The 13178-nt window shown below is 42.5% G+C and overlaps 1 protein-coding gene across 1 annotated transcript in view; it reads right to left on the bottom strand.

Moving 5' to 3' along the window:
• LOC100554115 (ral guanine nucleotide dissociation stimulator-like 1) overlaps positions 1-13178 on the bottom strand; it is a 116639-nt gene that overhangs the window by 47471 nt on the left and 55990 nt on the right. The window lies entirely within an intron of this gene.

Genomic DNA, 13178 nt, shown 5'->3' with positions numbered 1-13178 from the left:
TTCAACCCTCCCTAACCTGGGCAGGGTAAAGCCACGGTATGAAACTACAAGGCAGGAAACAATCAGGGCCACCTAATACCTCCCAACCAAAGATTCCACCAGGCAGAAATCACCCAGGTTATGAAGCTACAAGGCAGGAAACAATCACGGCCACCTAATACTTCCCAACAAACGATTCCACCAGGAACGAATCAACCAGGGTTTGAACCTACAAGACAGGAAACAATTAGGGCCACCTAACACTTCCCAACAAATCATTACCCCACCCAGGAAGCAGTCTACCTTTCACATTACAAGGCCATTCAATCCTAATCAAGGTGACTAATAACAACATTCATACCTACCGCACCGACACTACTCATTCTATTCCACCTCACCAAACAAGGATTCCCATATAAAGAAAACGCCCAGGCTTTCACTCTCCAAGGCTATTCACTGCTATTCCACCTGGCAAAAAAATTCCAAAAAGCCACAGCAACGCGTGGCCAGGCAAAGCTAGTATTTTTATATAGTGGTTGATGCTCTAGTTTTTATCCTGTTTAGGTCACCAGATGTTATTGAATGACAACTCCCATCCTATATTCTTGCAACCCAACAGCCCTTGTGGCTCTGAGGTTGGGGAAAGGTTCAAGGGCATTTTAAAGTCAGACATACGCACAAGCCTTTTATCTAAATTCAAGCACCACAATCCTGACTTAAAAAAACAAACTGTGGCCTTCCACATGTTCCTGTATGCCAACTTCCATCAGCTTTAGTCATGAGGTCTAATGATGAGGAATACAGGAGTTGCAGTCCAGCATCTGGAGGGCATTAACAAGGCCCATCTATCTATTCTACAGCAGACATCTTGTCTCTCCATGCTCACAGGAGAAGAACAGAATGGAGGACTCAGGGGCTTGCCATATACAGTAGAACCCCGGTACTCCGAGTTAAACCGGCGGACCGCAACTCGGTCAACCGGATAACTCGGATTACCAGGCGGGACGAAGGCTGGACTGGGAGGAGCTGCAAACGCCTCCCGGTTCAGTCCTCGTCCCCATGGAGAGGCCTCTCCGTGGGGACGAGGACTGAACCGGGAGGCGCTGTTTGCAACGCCTCCCAGTCCAGCCTCCTCCCCATGGAGAGGCTTCTCCGTGGGGACGAGGACTGAACCGGGAGGCGCTGTTTGGAACGCCTCCCAGTCCAGCCTTCGTCCCCATGGAGAGGCTTCTCCGTGGGGACGAGGACTGAACCGGGAGGCGCTGTTTGGAACGCCTCCCAGTCCAGCCTTCGTCCCCATGGAGAGGCTTCTCCGTGGGGACGAGGACTGAACCGGGAGGCGCTGTTTGCAACGCCTCCCAGTCCAGCCTTCGTCCCCATGGAGAGGCTTCTCCGTGGGGACGAGGACTGAACCGGGAGGCGCTGTTTACAACGCCTCCCAGTCCAGCCTTCGTCCCCATGGAGAGGCTTCTCCGTGGGGACGAGGACTGAACCGGGAGGCGCTGTTTACAACGCCTCCCAGTCCAGCCTTCGTCCCCATGGAGAGGCTTCTCCGTGGGGACGAGGACTGAACCGGGAGGCGCTGTTTGGAACGCCTCCCAGTCCAGCCTTCGTCCCCATGGAGAGGCCTCCCCGCGGTTGGGAGCACCCCCGCAACGAAGGGGCTCTCCCTCCCTTTGGCGGAGGCCTGGAGCCAGGGAAGTGACTCCCGCTTCCCTGGTTCCAAGCCTTCGCCAAAGGAAGAAAGCCCCTTCGCTCGGCAGATGGGTGAACGGGGAGGGCCGCAAAAGCCCTCCCCGTTCACCCACCCACCCCCTTGCCCGTGCCTCGGCTCCTTCGTCCCGCCGGGGCGGCAACACCGGTGCCCGGCGAGGCGAGGGAGTCGGACGTGCGTGTTGCTAGGTAGATAACAAGCTACCTAGCAACACGCACAGGGCGCTCGCCCTTTGGGAAGTGCCTCCTGCGTGTTGCTAGGTAGCTTACTATCTACCTAGCAACACGCAGGGGCCACCTCCCAAGGGGCGAGCACCCGGTGCATGTTGCTAGGTAGCTTGCTATCTACCTAGCAACACGCACGCCAGTGAGCAGGTGAACGGGGAGGGCCTTTACGGCCCTCCCTGTTCACCTGCTCGGATTGCACGGAGGCTCGAACGAGCGGGGCTCGAACGAGTGGGGTTTTACTGTACTCAGAAAAGGAGACATGTCTGTGAGATGTATCAGTCTAACAAGAAAGGTGATAAGAGGAGAGAAAGGAAGATTGACGGACAGAGAGGCCAATGGGGGAAGCACATTCCCCCTGCCAAGTAACTCATCTGCCTGTCTAAGTCCTTAATAATAATAATAATAATAATAATAATAATAATAATAATAATAATAATAATACTTTATTTATACCCTGCCACCATCTCCCCACGGGGACTCAGGGCGGCTCACATTGTTACAAAAGTAACAACACAAATACATTAGCACAATACACAAAGGTTAAAACACAATAAGGTAATAAAACAAGGTGATGATAATGATGATGATGATGATGATGATGATGATGATGATAATTATACTTTATTTGTATACTGCCCTATTTCCCCAAAGGGACTACAAGCTTGTGCACGATGTAGTTGAGTTCCATCAATGGGATGATAAAAGCCTTGATGAACCACACACACATACAGAGTTCGTTCAGATCACTAAACTTCTCTGTAAAATTAAAAATCAAGCAAACTAATCCAGAGCTTGAATGCAGAAGTATCACCCTGTCAACTATATGGTCATTTTTCACAATGGACTTTTATGACTGGCAGAACATCAACATTTTGAATTTGAACTCCAACAAGTATTTTAAAATATTTTATATCTGCCTTGCACCATTTTCTAATGAAGGGAAAGAATGCACCCAGGAGAGGGAAAAAATAGGCAAATGTGTGATTGTGGAGGGAAAGTGGTTTTTCTTTTTTCATGCCACAGCTCTGGGCAGAAATGTACACTTCCACCCAGTCATTGGAATTAAATAGCTACATTTCTAGGCACTAGTGTGTGAACTGATGTAGCTGTTTCCCACCTTACATGCTACATTAAGCACAATTCCAATCATTTGCGGAAGGAGGCCATAAACCTGCAACATGAGAAGCTGCCCAGATCAAGTGATATGGAACTGCCTCCTAGTAGAGATCCGGCTGAGCGCCTCATTTAGGAACCACTTGGAAACCTATTTATTTGAGCTGCGTGTTTTCAGGGGGCAGGAAAATGCATCACTTTTATTTAAGAGATACACTGTGTGCATGTGTGTGTATGCGTGTGTATTTGTGTTGTTCACTCCTTCAAGTCCATTCCTCTAAAATCTAGCCTACAACACATGGGATTCTTTGGCAGTCTCTAATCCAAATACTAACCAGAACCGACCCTGTTTAGCTTCCAAGATCATAGGGGATCAAGTGCCTTTACTATTTAGGATATTTAGGCAGTTAGATCCCTTCTATACTGCCAGATAAAATCCAGATTCCAGACTGGCAATATTTTCCAGGATCTGATCCCAGGTTTTCTACTTTAAACTGGATTACATGAATCCACACTGCCAGATAATCTGGGATAAACAGAAAACCTGGGATCAGATCCTGGGATATAGGACCTGTCTGGAAGGGCCCTTAGATACTCCTTACTTAGGTTTTTATTGTATTTTACATCTGTGTCCTTAGATATGTGGTTTTCATTTATGCTTGTGTGTTTGTGTCTGCTATCCGATCCTCTGAACTTTGTGAGGTTTCTTTGCGGAGAGAGGCAAAAATAGCCATTGTGGGTCATATGAGCCCCTGGGTTTCCTATCCCTAAGGCCTCTTAGAAAATCCACATTATCTGCTTTGAACTGGATTATCTGAGTCTACACTGCCATATAATCCAGTTCAAAGCAGATCATCTGGATTTTATACAGCTGTGTAGAAGGGGCCTAAGAGGACATGTTTATGTTGATCGCTATAGCATATTAACATCCTTTATTTCTTTGGTAACTTTTCTCTTCATTATATTTATTTATCTGTATTTTCAAGTTGAAGTGGTCTTAGATCATTGCGATGGAGTAATGGGTTAAAACCCTTGTGCAGGCTGAAGGTTGGCGGTTCAAATCCAGGAGACAGAGTGAGCTCCCATCTGTCAGCTCTAGCTTGCGGGGACATGAGAGAAGCCTCCCAGCAGGATCGTAAAACATCTGGTCGTCCCCTGGGCAACGTCTTTGTAGACGGGCAATTCTCTCACACCAGAAGAGACTTGCAATATTTTCTTAAGTCACTTCTGACAAGATAAAAAAGCAAATATAAGATCAGTAAAACAAAGACACCCATCCCTCTTGCAATCTAAAAAGATACCACTCAAAAGAAACAAAGCATGAGAAAGGAAAAAGGAAAATAAGCAAACCCAGGTTCTACCTTTAAATGTTGAATAGTAATGTGTATCATGAATGTCTTGAATTTTAATAGTTCAGGGAGCCATATGAAGCTGATCTCTGAAAGCTGTTGGAGTGACCCAGGTCTCCATCAATACAAATATTGGTGAAATCACTACATTTATCATCAGGAAGATATAGTATATCTAGGGAGGTAAAAATCAGGGTGAATCATGCTAAATCTTTTTATAGTAGTGAGCAGACACTAGGAGCCCTTCCATACAGCCATATAACCCAGAATATCAAGGCAGATAATCCACAATATTGGGGTATCTGAGTCCACATTGCCATATAATCCAGTTCAATGTGGATTTTATACAGCTGTGTGGAAAAGGGCCTAGATCTTGCATTACATTGATTAGAATCCAAAAGAGGACTTTCTATATCATCACTATCTCCCTGCTTTGTTTTTCTAAGATAATATTTTTAGGATTTGATCCTAGGGAAAAACCTTGAACCTTTAATTCTTCTCTTGTTATTAGAAGATAATTGCACATCTACATGAATAAAAAGTAATACCAGCGCAGCCGCAGCTCTCCTTTAACTCTTCTGGGCTATTGAGACGTTTTCCTGTCTCTGTGTTCCAGAATGAATGTATTAATATGTATGTGCAGCCATACTCTCATTAAAAATCCTTTGCACATAGGCATCCATTATCACAGAATTTAAATAGCTAGAAGGTATTGTGCCTTCCACTACCTATGGTATTCATGTATATTTTAAAATATGTGCTTCAAAACATACAGTACATACCCCCTCTTTTAAATCTTCTTTCCCTATACCCTTTCTTAAAATGGTATTCAGAGTGAGCATTTCAGTATGGGAAGGGAAATGTCCAAATGAATTGATGTTACTCAATTTAGAAAAACTAGAACAAATCAATGAACCACCCAGGAACTAATGCTCTCAGAATTCTCAGTGATGGTTCCACAACATCAAACAGTATGGAAAACATTTTCAAGGTAAGCCCTCTGTATTCAGAGACTGGTCCCTAAAGGCAGAAAGATATAACTTTCTTGGCCTACCTGTTTAAAAGAAGACCTATGGGCTGCATTCGCAGTCAGATCAGGTTCACGCCTAACTCATGAAACTGTGTTTGTAGAAATGCTGAACTGGTCACAGTCCTTTCAGTAAAATACTTGGTTGGTGGGATGTTCAGACCACTGAATTCATGAGACATTTGTTCCAGATGTGGCAAGAAGGGAGGACAGGCTGTAAGTGGTTGAACTGTTGCAGCCCAGCCACATACTTGATCCCCTTTTCACCTGAGTACCATACAGATGAATAAGAATAAGCGTATTAAAAAGAGTATCTAATATAAAAATAGTTTCAAAATACATCAATGAGCTTGATTTCAGAAGCTTAACAAAAAGCAATGAATTTCTAAAAATCACTTAAGGCAAAAGCAATACACTGTAATCCAAGGGTTGTTACACTTGCTAGAATTATATCCAAAAGCTTGAAAGCACGAACATGACCATAATCCAAAGGCTTGATACTTGAACTTGACTGGAATTCCAAAGGCTTGAAACTTGAAACAAGATTTGTAATCCATCAAGAGGCATGGATCTTAAACAGGAAAACAAGATACAGACCCAAAACCAGAACTCCTAACTCAGAGCTCCCAAGACAGGTAACTTGACACATGAAAATCCAACATTGATCTCCCCACCGAACATTGACTACAATTCCTTAAGAATACTCCCTCTGGCCCATAACATCACACTTTGTCACACCTGGGTTCCCTTAGTTTATCTTTCAGCCTCTGGGTACACCGGTTTGTCTCTGTTTTGCACTATCCCTTCTGATCTGTTAACATTGGGTTATCTGTAACCCTCCTGTCTTCTCCACATTCCTTTCAGAGTCAATCCCTGGCCGATTGTCATGAGAATCGCTGCCTGTTTCCCTGACAACAGATCTACCCAAAAATTCCAATCTTCTCAAAAAGCACTATTGCTGAAACACCAGGCTCAACCAGAAAATCCTCGTCTTCATCCTCAGAGACTTCACAGGTCTCAACATGAATCTACCCATGGCTACTATACAGTGGCCTTTGGTATCTGTTGGGGCTGGGCTTGAAATGCCCAAGTATGAAAAGGGACTTCCACAAGCAGCCCAGACTTTTCACTTGTGACCTTCAATGCAGTCCAAAGTGATTTGACCTGAAGAATGGGTGTTCTCCATCCATTTTTCCAGTTATGAACAATAAACTGGTTGTTGCACTTTCCTGTGTGATAAACCCTGAACCATGTGGCTATCCTTGTATATAATATAAAATAAATAACTGAAGATGGGTTAACTAAACAAGCTTTGAACAACCAGCCACACCACACCATTAACCATTTCTACTAAAAGAGAGTTTCTCAGGAGATTTTCCACCGCATCACATTGAGAGGGAAAAGCATGGGTGACCGTCCCTTTAAGAGTAGAATTGCCTCTCTTATATCGTCAGCAGTCCCATTTTGTGTTCTGTTTCCCCATTACAGTCACACGTGGAAACTTATGAACTGGCAATACATTCATCTTACATTCATCACAAGGTCGGTTTTACTTTTTTATTTTTAATCAAGAGAAACAACAGTATCCCAATGCCAAGAGATCCCTTACCTTCCTCAAAGCCCCTTATATTAAAGGAGACTGACACCAGTTTAAAACCATTGCTTTCCATGGGATCTATGGTTCTGCATGAAAACCCATATGATACAAGAGACAGTGATCCAGGTTAAAACCATTGCTGATAGTTGTGCAATGAAACAGGATGGGAAACTGTGATGATTCCCATTGCACCTGTTTTTCAGTTGTAAACATGGGAGTAAAGTGCGATAAGCAGTAGGAGTTCTGAACACGATTGTTGGCCTGTGTTCAGAGTTCCCTCCTTTCAGGACATTTCTGCCTCCTTTCAATCCTGGAACATGTGATGAGCTCCATGTCTCTCCATGCTTGAAAAGAGGCTGAAGTGACTTACAAGGTAGAAATTTCTCAATGTGATGAGATCGATTGCTGGTGTTCCCTCATTTCAGCAGACTTCTGCTTCTTTTCAACCATTGAAGGCTATGCATAATAGCCAGAAGTAGTTTAACTCATGTGATGAGCTCTATGCCTCTCCATGCTTGAAAAGAGCTGAAGTGTCCTAGGACTGGGAAATTTTTCAATGCGATAAAATGGTAAGTTGGATCCTCAGCTACAATGACTGGCAATCATACTGCATTAGGCCCCTTCCACTCTGCCCTATTTCCCAGAATCCGATCCCAGATAATCTGGCACTGGAGACTCATATAATCCAGTTTAAAGTAGATAATCTGGGATCAGATCCTGGCATATAGGATATAGGGCCTGAATTGTGCTTATTTTCTCTTTGGGATGGCAGTTTGTGCAAAGACCACTAACACATCAGGATTCCCAAGTTGTGCCAAAAACCCAATTACAGGTAATCATTTGTCCAAAATGTTTGGGACAAGAAGTATTTTGAATTTGCAGGGCAGGACGGTATTTTGGAATACAGTACCTTTATTTGGGTATACATCGATAATGAGATATCTTGGAGATTGGACCCAAATTTAAATATGAAATTCATTTATTTTTCATTTATACGTTATGCACATAGTCTGAAAGTAAGTACAGTAGAGTCTCATTTATCCAAGCCTCGCTTATCCAAGTTTCTGGATTATCCAAGCCATTTTTGTAGTCAATGTTTTCAATATACAGTAGAGTCTCACTTATTCACGCTAAACGGGCCAGCAGAAGCTTGGATAAGCGAATATGTTGGATAATAAGGGGGGATTAAGGAAAAGCCTATTAAACATCAAATTAAGTTATGATTTTACAAATTAAGTACCAAAACATCACAAACAACAAAATTGACAGAAAAAGTAGTTTAATATGCGGTAATGTTATGTTGTAATTACTGTATTTACAAATTTAGCACCAAAATATCACGATATATTGAAAACATTGACGACAAAAATGGCTTGGATTATCCAGAGGCTTGGATAAGCGAGGCTTGGATAAGTGAGACTCTACTGTATCGTGATATTTTGGTGTTAAATTCGTAAATACAGTAATTACAACATAACATTACTGCGTATTGAAGTGCTTTTTCTGTTAAATTTGTTGTAAAACATGATATTTTGGTGCTTAATTTGTAAAATTATAACCTAATTTGATGTTTAATAGGCTTTTCCTTAATCCCTCCTTATTATCCAAGACATTCGCTTATCCGAGCTTCTGCCGGCCCGTTTAGCTTGGATAAGTGAGACTCTACTGTATATACAATATTTTAATATTTTTGTACCTGAAGCAAAGTCTGTGCACACTGATACATGAGAAAGTAATGCTGTCCCCATTTAAGTCACTCATCTGCACAATTTTGTGTCTTGGAATATATTGTATTTTGGAATTCTGGATAAGAGATGCTCAGTCTATATTGAAGAAGCCTAAATTGTAATCATTTCCCTCTCTTTGGCCTCATCTCGTGCATCATGAGAAGTGTTGGAGGCCATCTGTCTAGAGAAAGGAATAATACCTTTTGATCCCTGTTCGTCCAGTTTCAAGTTCTGTCTTCCCATCACACGTGTTTCCCTCTTCAACCCCCCCCCCCCCCCCCCCCCCCGTTGTTGCCCGGGTTCGAACCATCACACAGATAATCCTCAGGGAAAACTTCAGTATTGAGAACCAATATTACTATGGACCTCATTTCATTTGCGGGGGGAGGAGGGAATTTAAAACCCCTTTGGCTGGATGTGTCTTTCCTATGCCTTCCTTCCCTTCTTAGACCTTTGCAACTATCCCATCCTGTAATGCTGTGCTTCCCTTCACTAGACCAGTGTAATTATACACCACTTTGCCATGATCCCCTCCTGCTAGGCTTTCCTTTCCTCCTTTAGACCAAAGTTACGTTAAAAAGCTAGCAGGAGCACAATTCCGAGCCTAGATTTCTATTAAGGAGAAAATGCAGTGGAAGGAAAGTGGTGAGGAACGCCCATTCCTTCACGTCACAGAAATAATTCAACATGAGCAAATCTATCAGATCCCATTAGACATGTTTTTCAGAGTTAGTAATGGTTCTGCTGCACGCCAAAGGTTTAGAACACAACTTCTGGCTTGTGTTCTGAACTCCCTCCTTTCAGTACACTTTATCTACATTTGAATGACGTCCAGATATAAGCAAAAGTCATGTGATGGGCTCCTTGTTTCTTCGTCCTTGAAATGGAAATGAAATGTTCTATGATGAGGGGGAATTTAATGTGATGAGGTCCCATGTGTTACATTTCTGTTTTAAGCAGAGGCAGAAAATAGAAAGAGATTCTTGTGTAGCATTTTGAATGTTGAATTTATGAGAATGCACGGTTCTTGATTTTTTGGCTAAGATTAAGTGCAAAGGTTGTGTGGGGAACATGCTGAATTGCAGTAGATCAGTGGTTCCCAACCTTTTTTGACCAGGGATTACTTGACCAGGGACCCCTTTGACCAGGGACTGCTTGACCAGGGACTGCTCTCCAACATTAGTACCAAAAGAGTTACAAATCAGTTTTTGGTCAACTTTAGATTTAGTTTGGTTATTTGGGGTGCTGATTCAGAAAATTGCATTGGATAGACCACATAAGCTCTAGTCATTCCAGGGGGGTGGGGGGTATGGGGGGAGGGTGGGGGTGGAGGGTGATACATTTCTAAGACTGTTTAAAATGTCATTTAAGAAATAGTTACCTTTGGAACAATGTATACTGAAATAAGTTATGTATGGCAAAAATAGTTAATTGTTATGATGTATCAAAAAGAAAAAGAAAAAAGACCACATAAGCTCTAGTTTCTGATACAGAATATATGCCATCCAGTAGTCGCCATCTGCTCGCCCACAGAAAACCATATTTATTTATTTATTTATTTATTTATTTATTTCCCTCATTTCTATCCTGCCCTTCTCACTCGAAGGGACTCAGGGCGGCTCACAATCTGGCAAAAATTCAATGCCAATATACAATACAAGAAGATAAAACATAAGCAATTAAAACAATTGAATAATTTAACAAAATACAATAAATACATTTAAAATTTTTAATCTAGAGCTGATGTGGTCTATCCAATGCACTTTTCTGAATCAGCACCCCAAATAACCCCAGGAACAGGCCTAAAAACGAAGACACCAAGGCGCCCTCGTTTCCAGGTGCCACATGAAACGGCTCTGCTCAGAGGGAGAGAGGAGGAAAAGCAGCAGTCAGGAGGCTTGTTGTCATGCTTTTCGTGAGTAGTCAGCCTCTCCCCTCCTGACATCACCGTTGTCTCGGCACTATAAGTGTTTTGTGAGACCAGTCACTCTTGTTGCAATGGTGTAGTAACTGTGAGGCCGGGGACCATATTTTAGTTTTTGGGGACCACTGGTGGTCCATAGACTGCAGGTTGAGAACCACTGTACTAAATAATCAAAATATGGAGAACGAACATGGTGTAGTGGTTAGAGCATTACACTATGACTCTGAATCTCTTATTCATGGAAACCCACTGTGGGACCTTTGGCAAGTCACTCTCCCTCAGTCCAAGAAGAAAGTAAAGGCAAGCTGAATGTTAAAAAAAAATCTGCATAGAAAATCCCATGATAGGTTCTCTTTTGGGTCCCCATAAGTCAGAAACGACTTGAAGGCACACAACAATAACAATCAAAATCTACCACCCCAATGAAAGAGAATATCTCATTATAACATGTTCAGATATGTACATACAACTTCAGCAGTTAAAATTAGTCATACACACTGCTTTCTGAACATCACTGTTTTGAAATCCTGATCTGACTTCTACTTCAGAGGCGCTAAGCACTTATCAATACCTGTAAAGTTAAAGGAAAATCTACAAGCTCCCTAGAGATCTCTGAATATCAGATGCAAGAAGTCTCTAGCTGTAAGCTGTCACTTTTGGAAAACTATTGCTTTTATTCTTTCAGCTGCCACCCATATTTTATCCTCCTTTTAATCTGTCCTGAGCTAAAGACAGAAAGAAAACTCCTGATTTATACCCCTGGATAGAGATCATGCCTCAGGTTTTTGTCTCAGGGCAAATGCAACTCTCTTGTTTCCTAAGTTACGACAGGGAATGTGCAATAGTGACTTAAAACAACAACCATCCCCAAACCATCCAAACAAAGAAGCTGCAATCGATTGTGTTACTGGCTGAAAAGATATGTGTGGTGTGTGCGTGTGCGAGAGAGAGAACCATTCTTCTTATACCCAGAGCTTCTGTGATTTGAGTATTTTGGAAAACACAGTCCTCTTGTTTAAAAATGAAGTAATGAGATTAATATATACAGCAAATAAGGAGAAAGCAGGGAGAATTGGAGCGGGTGGGGATGGGGGTCTGGATGGGGGAAGTAGAGGAGAAAAGGAAGCAAGCTCTTTCCCTGTTAAATATTTACCATTTGTGTTCTTAGACTCATTGCCTTTTGGTAACTCGAGAGATGGCTCCCTGTGACAGTAGGATGTGTGAGCTAATGTATTCCTCCCTCTAAACCCACCTTGCCTGGGAAAAGCCAAGGGTAACAAAAAGCAGACTGTTCCTCGTTCATGAATATTAATCAGTGAACTCCCCTTGGTATTTTAAACCGGAGGCTCCAACCCTCGCCCTCCCCTTCCAGCCCCGGCAGAGAGGAGGAAAACCTGAGATGTCCTGGGAAAGCCATACCCAAGAGAGGCTGCCCTGACTTAAGAGGCCTTCCAGGCAGTGACATATAAAACTCTGGGGTCAGGGGCCAGGGAGAGAAGAGGAATCGCCTTTGTTTCCGCTGTGTGTCGCTGAAAGCTAAACCTTTCGGGAACAGTCTGAGCTGCATTTTGGGCTCTTTAACCCTGGAAACAAAAGGCTTATTTATTCTTGCCCTCCTTAGCCCCCAACACACACATACACACTCCTCTGCACCAAGATTTTTTTTTTTTGCTGTCCCAAGTTGACAGCAGTGACATATGAAGGGACTCTCCTTCACTCAGGGCTGTCTTAGCCTCCATTTGCCCCTTCCAAGGGTTGTGTTGCACTATGGAATCTACAGGAAGATATCTGGGTGATTTTAGAAGTAAATCATAGAAGATTTCTGCTTCCCATTTGTTGCAAAGAAGCAGTAACTTTCCACTACTCGGGGCCCTTCTACAGAGACCCTAAAATATGGAACTTGGATAAAAAGGGTTGGGATGATGTTTGCCGAAAATGCATCCTGGATCACATTAACAGCCGAAAAGAATGTGTTAAAAAGATCTGCTTAAAATCCAATTTTGGCCGAAAATGTGCATATTTGCATTATTGTATATCTCTGCATTCAAGGAAAACACATTACTTCATTCCTATATGCTGGTGTGGACTGCTCCAGCTCATGTCCATATTTAAAAATCCCGAAACAGTTGGTGAGGACTGTAAACAAATGGAACCATGGACACATAGGTGGCAAAATTGAAGCACAACTGGAAAGCAATTCCCATGAGAACTCTCTGCAAGCATTACTTTGTTCTGATGTTTTTGAAATTAAACAACTGTTGCACCCCAAGGCTGCGGGAGCACTCTGAGAAACAGACAGGAAACCAGTATAATACACAAGTGGTTTCTTAAAGCATATATATATATATATATATATATATATATATATATATATATACATACACGCAGTTAGCAAAATAAGTCAGTATTAAAAGTAGTCCTTAATATAAAGTCTTTAGCGTTTTCAAACAAGTTTAGCAAAGTCCTTTCTGTAATTTCTTGGGTGATAGTTTCACCCAAGAGTCAAGGATAGTTCTTAAAC

Source organism: Anolis carolinensis, chromosome 1 (genome assembly GCF_035594765.1).
Source record: "Anolis carolinensis isolate JA03-04 chromosome 1, rAnoCar3.1.pri, whole genome shotgun sequence".
In the NCBI taxonomy this organism is placed as follows: domain Eukaryota; kingdom Metazoa; phylum Chordata; class Lepidosauria; order Squamata; family Dactyloidae; genus Anolis; species Anolis carolinensis.
Note: the sequence above shows the minus strand (reverse complement) of the source record. Positions and strands in the feature narration are given on the sequence as shown.